Below are 19389 nucleotides of genomic sequence, written 5' to 3'. Positions count from 1 at the left end.
CTCAGGCTCACCTCCACCTCTGTGTCCTGAGAGCTGCTGGGGGAGGTGAGAGGGACTGTTCAGCCTCACCTCCACCTCTGTGTCCTGAGAGCACTGGGGGAAGTGAGAGGGATGGCTCAGCCTCACCTCCACATCTGTGTCCTTGAGCACCCTGGGGGAGGTGAGTGGGACTGCTCAGCCTCTCCTCCACCTCTGTGTCCTGAGAGCAGCTGTGGGAAGTGAGTGGGACTGCTCAGCCTCACCTCCACCTCTGTGTCCTGAGAGTAGCTGGGGGATGTGAGTGGGACTTCTCAGCCTCACCTCCACCTCTGTGCCTGAAAGCAGCTGGGGGAGGTGAGAGGGACTGCTCAGCCTCACCTCCACCTCAGTGTCCTGAGAGCAGCTGGGGGAAGTGAGAGGGACCTCTCAGCCTCACCTCCACCTCTGTGTCCTGAGAGCAGCTGGGGAAAGTGAGTGGGACTCCTCTGCCTCACATTCAACACTGTGTCCTGAGAGCCGCTGGGGGTGGTGAGTGGGACTGCTAAGCCTCACCTCCACCTCTGTGTCCTGAGAGCACTGGGGGATGTGAGTGGGACTGCTCAGCCTCAACTCCACGTCTGTGTCCTGAGAGCAGCTTGGGCAAGTGAGAGGGGCTGCTCAGCCTCACCTCCACCTCTGTGTCCTGAGAGCAGCTGGAAGACGTGAGTGGGACTGCTCAGCCTCACCTCCACCTCAGTATCCTGAGAGTAGCTGGGGGAGGTGAGTGAGGGACTGCTCAGCTTCACCTCCATCTCTGCGTCCTGAGAGCAGCCTGGGGGATGTGAGAGGGACTGCTCAGCCTCACATCCACCTCTGCGTCCTGAGAGCAGCTTGGTGAGGTGAGAGGGACTGCTCAACCTCACCTCCACCTCTGTGTCCTGAGAGCAGCTGGGGCAGGTGAGAGGGGCTGCTCAGCCTCACCTCCACCTCTATGTCCTGAGAGCAGCTGTGGGAGGTGAGTGGTACTGCTCAGCCTCACCTCCACCTCTGTGTCCTGAGAGCAGCTGGGTGAGGTGAGAGGGACTGCTCAGCCTCACCTCCACCTCTGTGTCCTGAGAGCAGCTGGGGGAGGTGAGTGAGGGAGTGCTCAGCTTCATCTCGACCTGTGCGTCCTGAGAGCAGCCTGGGGGAGGTGAGAGGGACTGCTCAGCCTCACCTCCACCTCTGTGTCCTGAGTGCAGCTGGGGGATGTGAGTGGGACTTCTCAGCCTCACCTCCACCTCAGTATCCTGAAAGCAGCTGGGGGGGTGAGAGGGACTGCTCAGCCTCACCTCCACCTCTGTGTCCTGAGAGCAGCTGGGGGAGGTGAGAGGGCCTGCTCAGCCTCACCTCCTCCTCTGTGTCCTGAGAGCAGCTGGGGGAGGTGAGAGGGACTGCTCAGCCTCACCTCCACCTCTGTGTCCTGAGAGCAGCTGGGGGAAGTGAGTGGGACTGCTCTGCCTCACCTTCAGCTCTGTGTCCTGAGAGCAGCTGCGGGAGTTGAGTGAGGGACTGCTCAGCTTCATCTCAACCTCTGTGTCCTGAGAGCAGCCTGGGGGAGGTAAGAGGGACTGCTGAGCATCACCTCCACCTCTGTGTCCTGAGAGCAGCTGGGGAAGTGAGTGGGACTGCTCAGCCTCACCTCCACCTCAGTGTCCTGAGAGTAGCTGGGGCAGGTGAGTGAGGGCCTGCTCAGCTTCACCTCCACCTCTGCGTCCTGAGAGCAGCTGGGGGAGGTGAGAGGGACTGCTCAGCCTCACCTCCACCTCTTTGTCCTGAGAGCAGCTGGGGCAGGTGAGAGGGGCTCCTCAGCCTCACCTCCACCTCTGTGTCCTGAGAGCAGCTGGGGGAGGTGAGTGGGACTGCTAAGCCTCATCTCCACCTCTGTGTCCTGAGAGCACTGGGGGAAGTGAGTGGGACTGCTCAGCCTCACCTCCACCTCTGTGTCCTGAGAGCAGCCTGGGGTAGGTGAGAGGGACTGCTCAGCCTGACCTCCTCCTCTGTGTCCTGAGAGCAGCTGGGGGAAGTGAGTGGGACTGCTCAGCCTCACCTCCACCTCTGTGTCCTGAGAGCAGCTGGGGGAGGTGAGTGAGGGACTGCTCAGCTTCATCTCCACCTGTGTGTCCTGAGAGCAGCCTGGGGGAGGTGAGAGGGACTGCTAAGCCTCACCTTCACCGCTGTGTCCTGAGAGCAGCTGGGGGATGTGAGTGGAACTGCTCAGGCTCACCTCCACCTATGTGTCCTGAAAGCAGCTGGGGGATTTGAGAGGGACTGTTCAGCCTCACCTCCACCTCTGTGTCCTGAGAGCATCTGGGGGAGGTGAGTGAGGGACTGCTCAGCTTCACCTCCACCTCTGCATCCTGAGTGCAGCCTGGGGGAGGTGGGAGGGACTTCTCAGCCTCACCTCCACCTCTGTGTCCTGAAAGCAGCTGGGGGAGGTGAGAGGGACTGCTCAGCCTAACCTCCACCTCTGTGTCCTGAGAGCAGCTGGGGGAGGTGAGAGGGACTGCTCATCCTCACCTCAACCTCTGTGTCCTCAGAGCAGCTGGGTAAGTGTGTGGGACTGCTCTGCCTCACCTTCAACTCTGTGTCCTGAGAGCAACTGCGGGAGGTGAGTGAGGGACTGCTCAGCTTCATTTCCACCTCTGCGTCCTGAGAGCAGCCTGGGGGAGTTAAGAGGGACTGCTCAGCATCATCTCGACCTCTGTGTCCTGAGAGCAGCTGGGGGAAGTGAGTGGGACTGCTCAGCCTCACCTCCACCTCCGTGTCCTGAGAGTAGCTGGGGGAGGTGAGTGAGGGACTGCTCAGCTTCACCTCCACCACTGCGTCCTGAGAGCAGCCTGGGGGAGGAGAGAGGGACTGCTCAGCCTCACCTCCACGTCTGTGTTCTGAGAGCAGCTGGGGGAGGTGAGAGGGGCTGCTCAGCCTCACCTCCACCTCTGTGTCCTGAGAGCAGCTGTGGGAGGTGAGTGGGACTGCTCAGCTTCACCTCCACCTCTGTGTCCTGAGAGCACTAGGCTAAGTGAGTGGGACTGCTCAGCCTCACCTCCAACTCTGTGTCCTGAGAACACAGGGGAAGTGAGTGGGACTGCTCTGCCTCACCTTCACCTCTGTGTACTGAGAGCAGCTGGGGGAGGTGAGTGGAACTGCTCAGCCTCACATCCACCTATGTGTGCTGAAAGCAGGTGGGGGAGGTGAGAGGGACTGCTCAGCCTCACCTCCACCTCTGTGTCCTGAGAGCAGGTGGGGGAGGTGAGAGGAATTGCTCAGCCTCACCTCCACCTCTGTGTCCTGAGAGAGCTGGGGGAGGTGACAGGGACTGCTCAGCCGCACTTCCACCTCTGCATCCTGAGAGCAGCTTGGGCAGGTGAGTGAGGGACTGCTCAGCCTCATCTCCACCTCTGCATCCTGAAAGCAGCTGGGATAGGTGAGTGGGACAGCTCAGCCTCACCACCACCTCTGTGTCCTGAGAGCAGCTGGGGGAGGTGAGAGGGACTGCTCAACCTCACCTCCACCTCTGTGTCCAGAGAGCAGCTGGGAGAAGTGAGTGAGGGACAGCTCAGCCTCACCACCACCTCTGTGTCCTGAGAGCAGCTGGGGGAGGTGAGAGGGACTGCTCAGCCTCACCTCAACCTCTGTGTCCTGAGGGCAGCTGGGGAAGTGAGTGGGACTCCTCAGCCCCACCTCCACCTCTGTGTCCTGAGAACAGCTACGGGAGGTGAGAGGGACTGCTCAACCTCAACTCCACCTCTGTGTCCTGAGAGCAGCTGGGGGAGGTGAGTGAGGGACTGCTGAACCTCACCGCCACCTCCGTGTCCTGAGAGCAGCCTGAGGGAGGTGACAGGGACTGCTCAGCCTCACCTCAACCTCTGTGTCCTGAGAGCAGCTGGGGGAGGTGAGGGGGAGTGCTCAGCCTCACCTCCACCTCTGTGTACTGAGAGTAGCTGGGGGAGGTGAGAGGGACTTCTCAGCCTCACCTCCACCTCTGTGTCCTGAGAGCGGCTGGGTGAGATGAGAGGGACTACTCAGCCTCACCTACACCTCTGTGTCCTGAGAGCAGCTGGGGGAAGTGAGTGGGACTGCTTAGCCTCACCTCCACATCTGTGACATGAGGGCAGCTGGGGGAGGTGAGAGTGACTGCTCAACTTCACTTCCACCTCTGTGTCCTGAGAGCAGCCTGGGGGAGGAGAGTGAGACTGCTCAGCCTCACTTCCACCTCTGCATGCTGAGAGAGGCCAGGGCGGGCGTGGTGAGAGAGACAGCTCAGCCTCACCTCCACCTCTGTGTCCTGATAGCAGCTTGGGGGAAGTGAGTGGGACTGCTCAGCCTCACCTCCACCTCTCTGTCCTGAGAGCAGCTAGGGGAAGTGAGTGGGACTGCTCAGCCTCACCTCCAACTCTGTGTCCTGAGAGCAGCTGGGGGAGTTGTGAGGGACTGCTCAGCCTCACCTCCACCTCTGTGTCCTGAGAGCAGCCTGGGGTAGGTGAGAGGGACTGCTCAGCCTCACCTCCACCTCTGTGTCCTGAGAGCAGCTGGGGGAGGTGAGAGGGACTGCTCAGCCTCACCTCCACCTCTGTGTCCTGAAAGCAGCTGGGGGAAGTGAGTGGGACTGCTCTGCCTCCCCTTCACCTCTGTGTCCTGAGAGCAGCTGCGGGAGGTGAGTGAGGGACTGCTAAGCTTCATCTCCACCTCTGCATCCTGAGAGCAGCCTGGGGAAGGTGAGAGGGACTGCTCAGCATCACCTCAACCTCTGCGTCCTGAGAGCAGCTGGGGGAAGTGAGAGGGACTGCTCAGCCTCACCTCCACCTCTATGTCCTGAGTGTAGCTGTGGAAGGTGAGTGGGACTGCTCAGCCTCACCTCCACCTCTCTGTCCTGAGAGTACTGGGGGAAGTGAGAGGGACTGCTCTGCGTCACCTCCACCTCTGTGTCCTGAGACCAGCTGGGGGAGGCGAGTGAGGGACTGCTCAGCTTCACCTCCACCTCTGCATCCTGAGAGCAGCCTGGGGGAGGTGAGAGGGACTGCTCAGCCTCACCTCCACCTCTGTGTCCTGAGAGTAGCTGGGGGATGTGAGTGGGACTTCTCAGGCTCACCTCCACCTCTGTATCCTGAAAGCAGCTGGGGGAGGTGAGAGGGACTGCTCAGCCTCACCTCCACCTCTGTGTCCTGAGAACAGCTGGGGGAAGTGAGAGGGACTGCTCAGCTTCACCTCCACCTCTGTGTCCTGAGAGCAGCTGGGGGAAGTTAGTGGGACTGCTCTGCCTCACCTTCACCTCTGTGTCCTGAGAGCAGCTGCGGAAGTGAGGGACTTCTCAGCTTCATCTCCACCTCTGCATCCTGAGAGCAGCCTGGAGGAGGTGAGAGGGACTGCTCAGCATCACCTCCACCTCTGTGTCCTGTGAGCAGCTGGGGGACGTGAGTGGGACTGCTCAGCCTCACCTCCACCTCAGTGTCCTGAGAGTAGCTGGGGGAGGTGAGTGAGGGACTGCTCAGCTTCACCTCCACCTCTGCGTCCTGAGAGCAGCCTGGGGGAGGTGAGAGGGACTGCTCAGCCTCACCTCCACCTCTGCGTCCTGAGAGCAGCTGGGTGAGGTGAGAGGGACTGCTCAGCTTCACCTCCACCTCTGTGTCCTGAGAGCAGCTGGGGCAGGTGACAGGGTCTGCTCAGCCTCACCTCCACCTCTATGTCCTGAGAGCTGCTGTGGGAGGTGAGTAGGACTGCTCAGCCTCACCTCCACCTCTGTGTCCTGAGAGCACTGGGTGAAGTGAGTGGGACTGCTCAGCCTCACCTCCACCTCTGTGTAGTGAGAGCAGCTGGGGGAGGTGAGAGGGACTGCTCAGCCTCACCTCCTACTCTGTGTCCTGAGATCAGCTGGGGGTAGTGAGTGGGACTGCTCAGCCTCACCTCCACCTCTGTGTCCTGAGAGCAGCTCGGGGAGGTGAGAGGGACTACTCAGCCTCACCTCCACCTTTGTGTCCTGACAGCTGCTGGGGGAGGTGAGAGGGACTGCTCAGCCTCACCTCCACCTCTGTGTCCTGAGAGCAGCCTGGGGGAGGTGAGTGGGACTTCTCAGCTTCACCTCCACCTCTGTGTCCTGAGAGCAGCTGGGGGAATTTAGTGGAACTGCTCAGCCTCACCTCCACCTCTGTGTCCTGAGAGCAGCTGGGGGAAGTGAGAGGGACTGCTCAGCCTCACCTCAACCTGTGTGTCCTGAGAGCAGCTGGGGGAAGTGAGAGGGACTGCTCAGCCTCACCTCCACCTCTGTGTTTTGAGAGCAGCTGGGAAAGATGAGAAGGACTGCTCAGCCTCACCTCCACCTCTGTGTCCTGAGAGCAGCTGGGGGAGGTGAGAGGGTCTGCTCAGCATCACCTCCACCTGTGTGTCCTGAGAGAAGGTGGGGAGGTGAGTGGGACTGCACAGCCTCACCTCCACCTCTGTGTCCTGAGAGTAGCTGGGGGATGTGAGTGGGACTTCTCAGCCTCACCTCCACCTCTGTGCCTGAAAGCAGCTGGGGGAGGTGAGAGGGACTGCTCAGCCTCACCTCCACCTCAGTGTCCTGAGAGCAGCTGGGGGAAGTGAGAGGGACCTCTCAGCCTCACCTCCACCTCTGTGTCCTGAGAGCAGCTGGGGAAAGTGAGTGGGACTCCTCTGCCTCACATTCAACACTGTGTCCTGAGAGCCGCTGGGGGTGGTGAGTGGGACTGCTAAGCCTCACCTCCACCTCTGTGTCCTGAGAGCACTGGGGGATGTGAGTGGGACTGCTCAGCCTCAACTCCACGTCTGTGTCCTGAGAGCAGCTTGGGCAAGTGAGAGGGGCTGCTCAGCCTCACCTCCACCTCTGTGTCCTGAGAGCAGCTGGAAGACGTGAGTGGGACTGCTCAGCCTCACCTCCACCTCAGTATCCTGAGAGTAGCTGGGGGAGGTGAGTGAGGGACTGCTCAGCTTCACCTCCATCTCTGCGTCCTGAGAGCAGCCTGGGGGATGTGAGAGGGACTGCTCAGCCTCACATCCACCTCTGCGTCCTGAGAGCAGCTGGGTGAGGTGAGAGGGACTGCTCAACCTCACCTCCACCTCTGTGTCCTGAGAGCAGCTGGGGCAGGTGAGAGGGGCTGCTCAGCCTCACCTCCACCTCTATGTCCTGAGAGCAGCTGTGGGAGGTGAGTGGTACTGCTCAGCCTCACCTCCATCTCTGTGTCCTGAGAGCACTGGGTGAAGTGAGTGGGACTGCTCAGCCTCAACACCACGTCTGTGTCCTGAGAGCAGCTTGGGCAAGTGAGAGAGGCTGCTCAGCCTCACCTCCACCTCTGTGTCCTGAGAGCAGCTGGGTGAGGTGAGAGGGACTGCTCAGCCTCACCTCCACCTCTGTGTCCTGAGAGCAGCTGGGGGAGGTGAGTGAGGGAGTGCTCAGCTTCATCTCGACCTGTGCGTCCTGAGAGCAGCCTGGGGGAGGTGAGAGGGACTGCTCAGCCTCACCTCCACCTCTGTGTCCTGAGTGCAGCTGGGGGATGTGAGTGGGACTTCTCAGCCTCACCTCCACCTCAGTATCCTGAAAGCAGCTGGGGGGGTGAGAGGGACTGCTCAGCCTCACCTCCACCTCTGTGTCCTGAGAGCAGCTGGGGGAGGTGAGAGGGCCTGCTCAGCCTCACCTCCTCCTCTGTGTCCTGAGAGCAGCTGGGGGAGGTGAGAGGGACTGCTCAGCCTCACCTCCACCTCTGTGTCCTGAGAGCAGCTGGGGGAAGTGAGTGGGACTGCTCTGCCTCACCTTCAGCTCTGTGTCCTGAGAGCAGCTGCGGGAGGTGAGTGAGGGACTGCTCAGCTTCATCTCAACCTCTGTGTCCTGAGAGCAGCCTGGGGGAGGTAAGAGGGACTGCTGAGCATCACCTCCACCTCTGTGTCCTGAGAGCAGCTGGGGGAAGTGAGTGGGACTGCTCAGGCTCACCTCCACCTCAGTGTCCTGAGAGTAGCTGGGGCAGGTGAGTGAGGGCCTGCTCAGCTTCACCTCCACCTCTGTGTCCTGAGAGCAGCTGGGGGAGGTGAGAGGGACTGCTCAGCCTCACCTCCACCTCTTTGTCCTGAGATCAGCTGGGGCAGGTGAGAGGGGCTCCTCAGCCTCACCTCCACCTCTGTGTCCTGAGAGCAGCTGGGGGAGGTGAGTGGGACTGCTAAGCCTCATCTCCAACTCTGTGTCCTGAGAGCACTGGGGGAAGTGAGTGGGACTGCTCAGCCTCACCTCCAAGTCTGTGTCCTGAGAGCAGCCTGGGGTAGGTGAGAGGGACTGCTCAGCCTGACCTCCTCCTCTGTGTCCTGAGAGCAGCTGGGGGAAGTGAGTGGGACTGCTCAGCCTCACCTCCACCACTGTGTACTGAGAGCAGCTGGGGGAGGTGAGTGAGGGACTGCTCAGCTTCATCTCCACCTGTGTGTCCTGAGAGCAGCCTGGGGGAGGTGAGAGGGACTGCTAAGCCTCACCTTCACCGCTGTGTCCTCAGAGCAGCAGGGGGATGTGAGTGGAACTGCTCAGGCTCACCTCCACCTATGTGTCCTGAAAGCAGCTGGGGGATTTGAGAGGGACTGTTCAGCCTCACCTCCACCTCTGTGTCCTGAGAGCAGCTGGGGGAGGTGAGTGAGGGACTGCTCAGCTTCACCTCCACCTCTGCATCCTGAGTGCAGCCTAGGGGAGGTGGGAGGGACTTCTCAGCCTCACCTCCACCTCTGTGTCCTGAAAGCAGCTGGGGGAGGTGAGAGGGACTGCTCAGCCTAACCTCCACCTCTGTGTCCTGAGAGCAGCTGGGGGAGGTGAGAGGGACTGCTCAGCCTCACTTCCTCGTCTGTGTCCTGAGAGCAGCTGGGGGAGGTGAGAGGGACTGCTCATCCTCACCTCAACCTCTGTGTCCTGAGAGCAGCTGGGTAAGTGTGTGGGACTGCTCTGCCTCACCTTCAACTCTGTGTCCTGAGAGCAGCTTCGGGAGGTGAGTGAGGGACTGCTCAGCTTCATTTCGACCTCTGCGTCCTGAGAGCAGCCTGGGGGAGGTAAGAGGGACTGCTCAGCATCATCTCGACCTCTGTGTCCTGAGAGCAGCTGGGGGAAGTGAGTGGGACTGCTCAGCCTCACCTCCACCTCCGTGTCCTGAGAGTAGCTGGGGGAGGTGAGTGAGGGACTGCTCAGCTTCACCTCCACCGCTGCGTCCTGAGAGCAGCCTGGGGGAGGAGAGAGGGACTGCTCAGCCTCACCTCCACGTCTGTGTTCTGAGAGCAGCTGGGGGAGGTGAGAGGGACTGCTCAGCCTCACCTCCACCTCTGTGTCCTGAGAGCAGCTGGGGCAGGTGAGTGGGACTGCTAAGCCTCACCTCCACCTCTGTGTCCTGAGAGCACTGGGGGATGTGAGTGGGACTGCTCAGCCTCAACTCCACGTCTGTGTCCTGAGAGCAGCTTGGGCAAGTGAGAGGGGCTGCTCAGCCTCACCTCCACGTCTGTGTTCTGAGAGCAGCCTGGGGGATGTGAGAGGGACTGCTCAGCCTCACCTCCACCTCTGTGTCCTGAGAGCAGCTGGGGGAGGTGAGTGAGGGAGTGCTCAGCTTCATCTCGACCTGTGCGTCCTGAGAGCAGCCTGGGGGAGGTGAGAGGGACTGCTCAGCCTCACCTCCACCTCTGTGTCCTGAGTGCAGCTGGGGGATGTGAGTGGGACTTCTCAGCCTCACCTCCACCTCAGTATCCTGAAAGCAGCTGGGGGGGTGAGAGGGACTGCTCAGCCTCACCTCCACCTCTGTGTCCTGAGAGCAGCTGGGGGAGGTGAGAGGGCCTGCTCAGCCTCACCTCCTCCTCTGTGTCCTGAGAGCAGCTGGGGGAGGTGAGAGGGACTGCTCAGCCTCACCTCCACCTCTGTGTCCTGAGAGCAGCTGGGGGAAGTGAGTGGGACTGCTCTGCCTCACCTTCAGCTCTGTGTCCTGAGAGCAGCTGCGGGAGGTGAGTGAGGGACTGCTCAGCTTCATCTCAACCTCTGTGTCCTGAGAGCAGCCTGGGGGAGGTAAGAGGGACTGCTGAGCATCACCTCCACCTCTGTGTCCTGAGAGCAGCTGGGGGAAGTGAGTGGGACTGCTCAGCCTCACCTCCACCTCAGTGTCCTGAGAGTAGCTGGGGAAGGTGAGTGAGGGCCTGCTCAGCTTCACCTCCACCTCTGTGTCCTGAGAGCAGCTGGGGGAGGTGAGAGGGACTGCTCAGCCTCACCTCCACCTCTTTGTCCTGAGAGCAGCTGGGGCAGGTGAGAGGGGCTCCTCAGCCTCACCTCCACCTCTGTGTCCTGAGAGCAGCTGGGGGATTTGAGTGGGACTGCTAAGCCTCATCTCCAACTCTGTGTCCTGAGAGCACTCGGGGAAGTGAGTGGGACTGCTCAGCCTCACCTCCAAGTCTGTGTCCTGAGAGCAGCCTGGGGTAGGTGAGAGGGACTGCTCAGCCTGACCTCCTCCTCTGTGTCCTGAGAGCAGCTGGGGGAAGTGAGTGGGACTGCTCAGCCTCACCTCCACCACTGTGTACTGAGAGCAGCTGGGGGAGGTGAGTGAGGGACTGCTCAGCTTCATCTCCACCTGTGTGTCCTGAGAGCAGCCTGGGGGAGAAGAGAGGGACTGCTCAGCCTCACCTCCACGTCTGTGTTCTGAGAGCAGCTGGGGGAGGTGAGAGGGACTGCTCAGCCTCACCTACACCTCTGTGTCCTGAGAGCAGCTGGGGCAGGTGAGAGTTGCTGCTCAGCCTCACTTCCACCTCTATGTCTTGAGAGCAGCTGTGGGAGGTGAGTGGGACTGCTCAGCTTCACCTCCACCTCTGTGTCCTGAGAGCACTAGGCTAAGTGAGTGGGACTGCTCAGCCTCACCTCCAACTCTGTGTCCTGTGAACAGCTGCGGAAAGTGAGTGGGACTGCTCTGCCTCACCTTCACCTCTGTGTACTGAGAGCAGCTGGGGGAGGTGAGTGGAACTGCTCAGCCTCACATTCACCTATGTGTGCTGAAAGCAGGTGGGGGAGGTGAGAGGGACTGCTCAGCCTCACCTCCACCTCTGTGTCCTGAGAGCAGGTGGGGGAGGTGAGAGGAATTGCTCAGCCTCACCTCCTCCTCTGTGTCCTGATAGCAGCTGGGGGAGGTTAGCGGGACTGCTCAGCCTCACCTCCACCTCTGTGTCCTGAGATCAGCTGGGGGAGGTGAGAGGGACTGCTCAGCCTCACCTCCACCTCTGTGTCCTGAGAGAGCTGGGGGAGGTGACAGGGACTTCTCAGCCGCACTTCCACCTCTGCATCCTGAGAGCAGCTTGGGCTGGTGAGTGAGGGACTGCTCAGCCTCATCTCCACCTCTGCATCCTGAAAGCAGCTGGGATAGGTGAGTGGGACAGCTCAGCCTCACCACCACCTCTGTGTCCTGAGAGCAGCTGGGGGAGGTGAGAGGGACTGCTCAACCTCACCTCCACCTCTGTGTCCAGAGAGCAGCTGGGAGAAGTGAGTGAGGGACAGCTCAGCCTCACCACCACCTCTGTGTCCTGAGAGCAGCTGGGGGAGGTGAGAGGGACTGCTCAGCCTCACCTCCACCTCTGTGTCCTGAGAGCAGCTGGGGAAGTGAGTGGGACTCCTCAGCCCCACCTCCACCTCTGTGTCCTGAGAACAGCTACGGGAGGTGAGAGGGACTGCTCAACCTCAACTCCACCTCTGTGTCCTGAGAGCAGCTGGGGGAGGTGAGTGAGGGACTGGTCAACCTCACCGCCACCTCCGTGTCCTGAGAGCAGCCTGAGGGAGGTGACAGGGACTGCTCAGCCTCACCTCAACCTCTGTGTCCTGAGAGCAGCTAGGGGAAGTGAGTGGGACTGCTCAGCCTCACCTCCAACTCTGTGTCCTGAGAGCAGCTGGGGGAGGTGAGAGGGACTGCTCAGCCTCACCTCCACCTCTGTGTCCTGAGAGCAGCCTGGGGGAGGTGAGAGGGACAGCTCAGCCTCACCTCCACCTCTGTGTCCTGAGAGCAGCCTGGGGGAGGTGAGAGGAACTGCTCAGCCTCACCTCCACCTCTGTGTCCTGAAAGCAGCTGGGGGAAGTGAGTGGGACTGCTCTGCCTCCCCTTCACCTCTGTGTCCTGAGAGCAGCTGCGGGAGGTGAGTGAGGGACGGCTCAGATTCATCTCCACCTCTGCGTCCTGAGAGCAGCCTGGGGAAGGTGAGAGGGACTGCTCAGCATCACCTCCACCTCTGCGTCCTGAGAGCAGCTGGGGAAATGAGAGGGACTGCTCAGCATCACCTCCACCTCTATGTCCTGAGAGCAGCTGTGGGAGGCGAGTGGGACTGCTCAGCCTCACGTCCAACTCTCTGTCCTGAGAGTACTGGGGGAAGTGAGAAGGACTGCTCAGCGTCACCTCCACCTCTGTGTCCTGAGACCAGCTGTGGGAGGTGAGTGAGGGACTGCTCAGCTTCACCTCCACCTCTGCATCCTGAGAGCAGCCTGGGGGAGGTGAGAGGGACTGCTCAGCCTCACCTCCACCTCTGTGTCCTGAGAGTAGCTGGGGGATGTGAGTGGGACTTCTCAGCCTCACCTCCACCTCTGTGCCTGAAAGCAGCTGGGGGAGGTGAGAGGGACTGCTCAGCCTCACCTCCACCTCTGTGTCCTGAGAGCAGCTGGGGGAAGTGAGAGGGACTGCTCAGCCTCACCTCCACCTCTGTGTCCTGAGAGCAGCTGGGGGAAGTGAGTGGGACTCCTCTGCCTCACCTTCAACTCTGTGTCCTGAGAGCCGCTGCGGGAGGTGAGTGAGGGACTTCTCAGCTTCATCTCCACCTCTGCATCCTGAGAGTAGCCTGGGGCAGGTGAGAGGGACTGCTCAGCATCACCTCCACCTCTGTGTCCTGAAAGCAGCTGGAAGACCTGAGTGGGACTGCTCAGCCTCACCTCCACCTCAGTGTCCTGAGAGTAGCTGGGGGAGGTGAGTGAGGGACTGCTCAGCTTCACCTCCACCTCTGCGTCCTGAGAGCAGCCTGCGGGAGGTGAGAGGGACTGCTCAGCCTCACCTCCACCTCCGCGTCCTGAGAGCACCTGGGTGAGGTGAGAGGGACTGCTCAGCCTCACCTCCACCTCTGTGTCCTGAGAGCAGCTGGGGCAGGTGAGAAGGGCTGCTCAGCCTCACCTCCACATCTATGTCCTGAGAGCAGCTGTGGGAGGTGAGTGGGACTGCTCAGCCTCACCTCCATCTCTGTGTCCTGAGAGCACTGGGTGAAGTGAGTGGGACTGCTCAGCCTCACCTCCACGTCTGTGTCCTGAGAGCAGCTTGGGCAGGTGAGAGGGGCTGCTCAGCCTCACCTCCACCTCTGTGTCCTGAGAGCAGCTGGGGGTGGTGAGTGGGACTGCTAAGCCTCACCTCCACCTCTGTGTCCTGAGAGCACTGGGGGATGTGAGTGGGACTGCTCAGCCTCACCTTTACCTCTGTGTCCTGAGAGCAGCCTGGGGTAGGTGAGAAGGACTGCTCAGCCTGACCTCCACCTCTGTGTCCTGAGAGCAGCTGGGGGAAGTGAGTGGGACTGCTCAGCCTCACCTCCACCTCTGTGTCCTGAGAGCAGCTGGGGGAGGTGAGTGAGGGAGTGCTCAGCTTCATCTCGACCTGTGCGTCCTGAGAGCAGCCTGGGGGAGGTGAGAGGGACTGCTAAGCCTCACCTTCACCGCTGTGTCCTGAGAGCAGCTGGGGGATGTGAGTGGAACAGCTCAGCCTAACCTCCACCTATGTGTCCTGAAAGCAGCTGGGGGAGGTGAGAAAGACTGTTCAGCCTCACCTCCACCTCTGTGCCCTGAGAGCAGCTAGGGGTGGTGAGTGAGGGACTGCTCAGCTTCACCTCCACCTCTGCATCATGAGTGCAGCCTGGTGGAGGTGAGAGGGACTGATCAGCATCACCTCCACCTCTGTGTCCTGCGAGTAGCTGGGGGAGGTGAGTGGGACTGCTCGGCCTCACCTCAACCTCTGTGTCCTGAGAGGAGCTGGGGAGGTGAGAGGGACTGCTCAGCCTCACCTCCACCTCTGTGTCCTGAGAGCAGCTGGGGGAGGTGAGAGGGCCTGCTCAGCCTCACCTCCTCCTCTGTGTCCTGAGAGCAGCTGGGGGAGGTGAGAGGGACTTCTCAGCCTCACCTCCACCTCTGTGTCCTGAGAGCAGCTGGGGGAAGTGAGTGGGACTGCTCTGCCTCACCTTCACCTCTGTGTCCTGAGAGCAGCTGCGGGAGTTGAGTGAGGGACTGCTCAGCTTCATCTCAACCTTTGTGTCCTGAGAGCAGCCTGGGGGAGGTAAGAGGGACTGCTGAGCATCACCTCCACCTCTGTGTCCTGAGAGCAGCTGGGGAAGTGAGTGGGACTGCTCAGCCTCACCTCCACCTCAGTGTCCTGAGAGTAGCTGGGGCAGGTGAGTGAGGGCCTGCTCAGCTTCACCTCCACCTCTGCGTCCTGAGAGCAGCTGGGGGAGGTGAGAGGGACTGCTCAGCCTCACCTCCACCTCTTTGTCCTGAGAGCAGCTGGGGCAGGTGAGAGGGGCTCCTCAGCCTCACCTCCACCTCTGTGTCCTGAGAGCAGCTGGGGGAGGTGAGTGGGACTGCTAAGCCTCATCTCCACCTCTGTGTCCTGAGAGCACTGGGGGAAGTGAGTGGGACTGCTCAGCCTCACCTCCACCTCTGTGTCCTGAGAGTAGCCTGGGGTAGGTGAGAGGGACTGCTGAGCCTGACCTCCTCCTCTGTGTCCTGAGAGCAGCTGGGGGAAGTGAGTGGGACTGCTCAGCCTCACCTCCACCTCTGTGTCCTGAGAGCAGCTGGGGGAGGTGAGTGAGGGACTGCTCAGCTTCATCTCCACCTGTGTGTCCTGAGAGCAGCCTGGGGGAGGTGAGAGGGACTGCTAAGCCTCACCTTCACCGCTGTGTCCTGAGAGCAGCTGGGGGATGTGAGTGGAACTGCTCAGGCTCACCTCCACCTATGTGTCCTGAAAGCAGCTGGGGGATTTGAGAGGGACTGTTCAGCCTCACCTCCATCTCTGTGTCCTGAGAGCATCTGGGGGAGGTGAGTGAGGGACTGCTCAGCTTCACCTCCACTTCTGCATCCTGAGTGCAGCCTGGGGGAGGTGGGAGGGACTTCTCAGCCTCACCTCCACCTCTGTGTCCTGAAAGCAGCTGGGGGAGGTGAGAGGGACTGCTCAGCCTCACCTCCACCTCTGTGTCCTGAGAGCAGCTGGGGGAGGTGAGAGGGACTGCTCAGCCTCACCTCCTCCTCTATGTCCTGAGAGCAGCTGGGGGAGGTGAGAGGGACTGCTCATCCTCACCTCAACCTCTGTGTCCTCAGAGCAGCTGGGTAAGTGTGTGGGACTGCTCTGCCTCACCTTCAACTCTGTGTCCTGAGAGCAGCTGCGGGAGGTGAGTGAGGGACTGCTCAGCTTCATTTCCACCTCTGCATCCTGAGAGCAGCCTGGGGGAGTTAAGAGGGACTGCTCAGCATCATCTCGACCTCTGTGTCCTGAGAGCAGCTGGGGGAAGTGAGTGGGACTGCTCAGCCTCACCTCCACCTCCGTGTCCTGAGAGTAGCTGGGGGAGGTGAGTGAGGGACTGCTCAGCTTCACCTCCACCACTGCGTCCTGAGAGCAGCCTGGGGGAGGAGAGAGGGACTGCTCAGCCTCACCTCCACGTCTGTGTTCTGAGAGCAGCTGGGGGAGGTGAGAGGGACTGCTCAGCCTCACCTCCACCTCTGTGTCCTGAGAGCAGCTGGGGCAGGTGAGAGGGGCTGCTCAGCCTCACTTCCACCTCTATGTCTTGAGAGCAGCTGTGGGAGGTGAGTGGGACTGCTCAGCTTCACCTCCACCTCTGTGTCCTAAGAGCACTAGGCTAAGTGAGTGGGACTGCTCAGCCTCACCTCCAACTCTGTGTCCTGAGAACAGCTGGGGGAAGTGAGTGGGACTGCTCTGCCTCACCTTCACCTCTGTGTACTGAGAGCAGCTGGGGGAGGTGAGTGGAACTGCTCAGCCTCACATCCACCTATGTGTGCTGAAAGCAGGTGGGGGAGGTGAGAGGGACTGCTCAGCCTCACCTCCACCTCTGTGTCCTGAGAGCACTGGGGGAAGTGAGTGGGACTGCTCAGCCTCACCTCCACCTCTGTGTCCTGAGAGTAGCCTGGGGTAGGTGAGAGGGACTGCTGAGCCTGACCTCCTCCTCTGTGTCCTGAGAGCAGCTGGGGGAAGTGAGTGGGACTGCTCAGCCTCACCTCCACCTCTGTGTCCTGAGAGCAGCTGGGGGAGGTGAGTGAGGGACTGCTCAGCTTCATCTCCACCTGTGTGTCCTGAGAGCAGCCTGGGGGAGGTGAGAGGGACTGCTAAGCCTCACCTTCACCGCTGTGTCCTGAGAGCAGCTGGGGGATGTGAGTGGAACTGCTCAGGCTCACCTCCACCTATGTGTCCTGAAAGCAGCTGGGGGATTTGAGAGGGACTGTTCAGCCTCACCTCCAACTCTGTGTCCTGAGAGCATCTGGGGGAGGTGAGTGAGGGACTGCTCAGCTTCACCTCCACTTCTGCATCCTGAGTGCAGCCTGGGGGAGGTGGGAGGGACTTCTCAGCCTCACCTCCACCTCTGTGTCCTGAAAGCAGCTGGGGGAGGTGAGAGGGACTGCTCAGCCTCACCTCCACCTCTGTGTCCTGAGAGCAGCTGGGGGAGGTGAGAGGGACTGCTCAGCCTCACCTCCTCCTCTATGTCCTGAGAGCAGCTGGGGGAGGTGAGAGGGACTGCTCATCCTCACCTCAACCTCTGTGTCCTCAGAGCAGCTGGGTAAGTGTGTGGGACTGCTCTGCCTCACCTTCAACTCTGTGTCCTGAGAGCAGCTGCGGGAGGTGAGTGAGGGACTGCTCAGCTTCATTTCCACCTCTGCATCCTGAGAGCAGCCTGGGGGAGTTAAGAGGGACTGCTCAGCATCATCTCGACCTCTGTGTCCTGAGAGCAGCTGGGGGAAGTGAGTGGGACTGCTCAGCCTCACCTCCACCTCCGTGTCCTGAGAGTAGCTGGGGGAGGTGAGTGAGGGACTGCTCAGCTTCACCTCCACCACTGCGTCCTGAGAGCAGCCTGGGGGAGGAGAGAGGGACTGCTCAGCCTCACCTCCACGTCTGTGTTCTGAGAGCAGCTGGGGGAGGTGAGAGGGACTGCTCAGCCTCACCTCCACCTCTGTGTCCTGAGAGCAGCTGGGGCAGGTGAGAGGGGCTGCTCAGCCTCACTTCCACCTCTATGTCTTGAGAGCAGCTGTGGGAGGTGAGTGGGACTGCTCAGCTTCACCTCCACCTCTGTGTCCTAAGAGCACTAGGCTAAGTGAGTGGGACTGCTCAGCCTCACCTCCAACTCTGTGTCCTGAGAACAGCTGGGGGAAGTGAGTGGGACTGCTCTGCCTCACCTTCACCTCTGTGTACTGAGAGCAGCTGGGGGAGGTGAGTGGAACTGCTCAGCCTCACATCCACCTATGTGTGCTGAAAGCAGGTGGGGGAGGTGAGAGGGACTGCTCAGCCTCACCTCCACCTCTGTGTCCTGAGAGCAGGTGGGGGAGGTGAGAGGAATTGCTCAGCCTCACCTCCACCTCTGTGTCCTGAGAGAGCTGGGGGAGGTGACAGGGACTGCTCAGCCGCACTTCCACCTCTGCATCCTGAGAGCAGCTTGGGCAGGTGAGTGAGGGACTGCTCAGCCTCATCTCCACCTCTGCATCCTGAAAGCAGCTGGGATAGGTGAGTGGGACAGCTCAGCCTCACCACCACCTCTGTGTCCTGAGAGCAGCTGGGGGAGGTGAGAGGGACTGCTCAACCTCACCTCCACCTCTGTGTCCAGAGAGCAGCTGGGAGAAGTGAGTGAGGGACAGCTCAGCCTCACCACCACCTCTGTGTCCTGAGAGCAGCTGGGGGAGGTGAGAGGGACTGCTCAGCCTCACCTCAACCTCTGTGTCCTGAGGGCAGCTGGGGAAGTGAGTGGGACTCCTCAGCCCCACCTCCACCTCTGTGTCCTGAGAACAGCTACGGGAGGTGAGAGGGACTGCTCAACCTCAACTCCACCTCTGTGTCCTGAGAGCAGCTGGGGGAGGTGAGTGAGGGACGGCTCAACCTCACCGCCACCTCCGTGTCCTGAGAGCAGCCTGAGGGATGTGACAGGGACTGCTCAGCCTCACCTCAACCTCTGTGTCCTGAGAGCAGCTGGGGGAGGTGAGGGGGAGTGCTCAGCCTCACCCCCACCTCTGTGTACTGAGAGTAGCTGGGGGAGTTGAGAGGGACTTCTCAGCCTCACCTCCACCTCTGTGTCCTGAGAGCAGCTGGGTGAGATGAGAGGGACTACTCAGCCTCACCTACACCTCTGTGTCCTGAGAGCAGCTGGGGGAAGTGAGTGGGACTGCTTAGCCTCACCTCCACATCTGTGACCTGAGGGCAGCTGGGGGAGGAGAGTGAGACTGCTCAGCCTCACTTCCACCTCTGCATGCTCAGAGAGGCCAGGGCGGGCGTGGTGAGAGAGACAGCTCAGCCTCACCTCCACCTCTGTGTCCTGATAGCAGCCTGGGGGAAGTGAGTGGGACTGCTCAGCCTCACCTCCACCTCTGTGTCCTGAGAGCAGCTAGGGGAAGTGAGTGGGACTGCTCAGCCTCACCTCCAACTCTGTGTCCTGAGAGCAGCTGGGGGAGTTGTGAGGGACTGCTCAGCCTCACCTCCACCTCTGTGTCCTGAGAGCAGCCTGGGGTAGGTGAGAGGGACTGCTCAGCCTCACCTCCACCTCTGTGTCCTGAGAGCAGCTGGGGGAAGTGAATGGGACTGCTCTGCCTCCCCTTCACCTCTGTGTCCTGAGAGCAGCTGCGGGAGGTGAGTGAGGGACTGCTAAGCTTCATCTCCACCTCTGCGTCCTGAGAGCAGCCTGGGGAAGGTGAGAGGGACTGCTCAGCATCACCTCAACCTCTGCGTCCTGAGAGCAGCTGTGGAAGGTGAGTGGGACTGCTCAGCCTCACCTCCACCTCTATGTCCTGAGTGTAGCTGTGGAAGGTGAGTGGGACTGCTCAGCCTCACCTCCACCTCTCTGTCCTGAGAGTACTGGGGGAAGTGAGAGGGACTGCTCTGCGTCACCTCCACCTCTGTGTCCTGAGACCAGCTGGGGGAGGCGAGTGAGGGACTGCTCAGCTTCACCTCCACCTCTGCATCCTGAGAGCAGCCTGGGGGAGGTGAGAGGGACTGCTCAGCGTCACCTCCACCTCTGTGTCCTGAGAGTAGCTGGGGGATGTGAGTGGGACTTCTCAGGCTCACCTCCACCTCTGTGTCCTGAAAGCAGCTGGGGGAGGTGAGAGGGACTGCTCAGCCTCACCTCCACCTCTGTGTCCTGAGAGCAGCTGGGGGAAGTGAGTGGGACTGCTCTGCCTCACCT

This window comes from Spermophilus citellus, assembly GCF_964194105.1.
Source record: "Spermophilus citellus genome assembly, contig: SCAFFOLD_58, whole genome shotgun sequence".
Classification (NCBI taxonomy): domain Eukaryota; kingdom Metazoa; phylum Chordata; class Mammalia; order Rodentia; family Sciuridae; genus Spermophilus; species Spermophilus citellus.
Note: the sequence above shows the minus strand (reverse complement) of the source record.